The 3,404-nt window shown below is 38.3% G+C and overlaps 1 long non-coding RNA gene across 1 annotated transcript in view; it reads left to right on the top strand.

Moving 5' to 3' along the window:
• The first annotated feature begins 874 nt into the window (after positions 1-874).
• LOC109530396 (uncharacterized) overlaps positions 875-3,404 on the top strand; it is a 5,152-nt gene continuing 2,622 nt past the window's right edge. The window contains exons 1-2 of the long non-coding RNA XR_002171007.1: positions 875-885; positions 1,284-1,288. This is a non-coding gene — a long non-coding RNA (uncharacterized LOC109530396). The remainder of the gene's footprint in view (positions 886-1,283; positions 1,289-3,404) is intronic.

Here is a 3,404-nt window from a genome sequence, read left to right as displayed (position 1 = left end):
ATATCTTAAAAGCATCCAAATCAAATAAAGTATTGTTTTTAAGGTAGAGAGCCAACTTCACTTATTTTCTACACAGATTAGTACATTATATTAGATATAAAAAATATGATGCATTCGACTACTGGGGAGCAACGATGAATGCATAATTTTGTTTTGCCATCATCAAAGTTACAGCTATCTGACAGGTTCAAAACTAATCGAATAATTTAGGATCCCAGAAATGCAGACAGAGACAAAATGCGAATAACAAAAATATTTTAGTATCAAAGAATCCAAAACGCTGGACACAAGGATCCCGGGAAAAACGAGGAATTAACAAAAGGTGCTTGCAAAAGACAAGGTAGTAGTAAGACAAGCATACACACAAAATGACAAGAGTCCAGTATACCCAAAAAACAAGAGCAAAAGCAAATAACTGACTGAAGACAATACTTGAAATTAAGGAATTAAGAGAGCGTGAATGACTGTGAAGAAGATCGAGAGGTCTGGTAAACAACAACACTTGAGCATGAACAGCGAGCAATGTCAATAATCCGACAAGGCGTGGCACAAATCGAAGTTCTTTAATACTGTAGGCATGATGACAATATGGAACAGGTGTGCCTGCTGGAGGGAAACGCCCTCCACTTCAGCTGGAGCTGAAACAAAAACAAAGACAGACTCGACACTATCCCTGCATGAGTACATCAAATTCCTCATCTTAATCAACATTTTTATCAGAACCCGCAAGTCGGTTTGAAAGCCCTGAATGCTAACACATTCAATGTGCTACTCATCACACAAATGTTCTTATCAGTGAACATGTACTGGCGATAATTTGTTACAGATTAAAATAATTCTGCCATGTTTTCACATTTGATTTTTGTATTAATTAAGGCGAAGAAAGTTGGATGGTTTAGGGAGTAAAATCATCTGCAATCGACACACTAATAGTGCTGCAATTGCTTTCAAAACAAAAATGTTCATTTTCTCCAGAGAAAAATGGTTTGTTAGTTGTTTTGTTTAGCTGAGCTCAGGCAAAAAGGAATGCAAGTCTTATTCGGTCTAGACGAAATCAATACATCCCCAGTGACAAATGGTGAGAGACAAAAGACGCTTTTTCTGACCTCAACGAGAATGTTATGCCGTTCCCCTACCAGGCTCCTCCTATATAGTGACCGTGCATTGATGTCTGCACTCTACAGTCTACAAGTATTGAACATTCACCCTATATCCACTCTATTCAGTGAAGAAACGGACGTTTGCGCCATTGTGTGACTGAACCCATCTGGACAGCTGAGCAGACAAGGTCTGCCAGTCCTGACGCCTAATAGATGCATAAGGCCACAGTGTCATACGCCACGCCACGATGCAAGCACACAAAATACATTTTCACGGTTTTGTACTTTCCATCCGCAGGAGCCGTAGACATTGTTTTCATAGAATACTGTGACAGGAACGGTCAGATGCCAGTTCGTTTCTCCCAGATTCTTTATAGATCTCCCTGCTTCACACAAAAGAGCCTGAAGCATCATGAAATTTTAATTGTTTCATTTCCATTTTGCTTTTTACAATCCCACGATTAATTGACAGAATGCTTGTGCACCTTGTTAGTCGAATTAAACGGGTCTACTGTAATGAACGCCAAATCTTCAGTGCCCAACATAGACTGTAGCATTAGTGCCTTGCCAAAAATGCATTTCTACAATGTTGTTTATTGGATACTGTTCTCAATTACCGTGTGCAGAGTTTTATATGTTTGCACTTCCTCCTTTCTCCTCTCCCTATTTGGATGGTGACTTGGCTTTAAAAATCAGTGTTGGTGGTCATAAAAAAAAAAAAAAAAGTAGCTTACACAATAAAAGACAACGTAAAGCACTTAATGGCTGATGCATTAAGTCACATTGCCAATGACACAGTTATTAGATTAAATGACCCGGGTGCTACATCTACTTCAAAGGATGCGGATGTAGACCTACTGTAAGTTTCATACGCATTTTCCGTTCACATTCAACTGGATGAGACTGTCAAATCGATGAAACTTTCGGAAACAAAAAACACATTTAGAAACCTTCCTGAATCAAAGCAACAATGACATTAAAACATCCAAGTAAAAGCCTGACAACATTTTTAAATGGATTTGGATTTTTGAATTCTCATTGAACATTTCTTGAGGTTCACCTGCACAAGACAATGATTCATTGAATATGACTCATTCTACGTATGTACAATAATGCAATGTTTATACAGACAGTCTCAGAGAGGTATTTTATTAAAGGTTACTATAGATTTTTTTATTAAGACAGTCAAGCTGAGAATGAGTCACCACTCAGGTCATTTAACAAACCGTATTTTCCGCACTATAAGGTGCACCTGAAAGCATTCCATTTTCGCAAAAGCCGACAGTGCGCCCTATAATCCAATGAGCCTTATATATGAGGTTACAGTCTCTTCACATTCCCCATTGAGTTGTTTCCCTGACTGTTCCGATGCCATCTAATTTTGATTATTAGCAGGAGCCAATTATAAGGGTTCTGCCCGACACTAATTGACATGTGCATTCGCCAATTGTGATGGGATTTTCGTCTCTTTTCGGTGATCCAGTTCATTTGGATCGGCTCAGTGAAAAGAGCCGGCTCTTTTTGGCTCTCAAACGGCTCTTTTAACTTTAGCTTTTCTTTTAAATATTGATGACAAATTTAGCATACATTTTGATAAATGACTTGGTGAACTAAATATTGCACTCTACTGACTGCAAATAGCAACAATTATCAAGCAAAGAAATGGCTTTTTACTTATTTTATTGAACATTAAAAAGGCTCCAAACAATAAACAAGCAACAAAATTAAACTTCAACCAACAACAATCAAACATGCGGCATCATAACAAAAATAGTGAGTATTAACTGCAACAGCAGCAGTGAAAAAAACAAACATAAGCTACTCCTTGCTTAATTTTAAATTTGCAGTCAACAAAACTAAATACTTCAACTTGGAATACTTCAATTTGTCCAGTCTTTGAGAACACCCTCTCTGACGGGACAGATGTTGCTACAATGCACAATCGACTCTCCATTACTTTGATCAAACGGGGGTAGACGGAAGCTCGGTGTTTCCACCAGCTCAGTGGATCAGCTGCCCTTGAAATCTGTGGTTCTTCAAAATATGCCCTAATTTAGTGCTTTGTGTTTTTGCACGCTTCGCTAATACTGTAAATTAGATTCAGATTGCTTGCCAAACGCCTTTGTGGTTTCCCGGACAGTAGGGGGCGATATGAACTAAAGACATCAAATTCACCAAGAAGAAGAATAAGTCCAAGCACAAGAACAGTAACACATACGGTTCAATGAGCAAGTTTTTCTGCTGTCCACAAGCCCTGTTCTCAGCGAGTAATTTTAACATTTTAAACTGACTTCGCAGTTTATC

This window comes from Hippocampus comes, unplaced genomic scaffold (genome assembly GCF_001891065.2).
Source record: "Hippocampus comes isolate QL1 unplaced genomic scaffold, H_comes_QL1_v1.1 scaffold123, whole genome shotgun sequence".
Classification (NCBI taxonomy): Eukaryota; Metazoa; Chordata; class Actinopteri; order Syngnathiformes; family Syngnathidae; genus Hippocampus; species Hippocampus comes.
The sequence above is the reverse complement of the archived record's forward strand: the minus strand, read 5'-3'. Positions and strand labels throughout refer to the sequence as shown.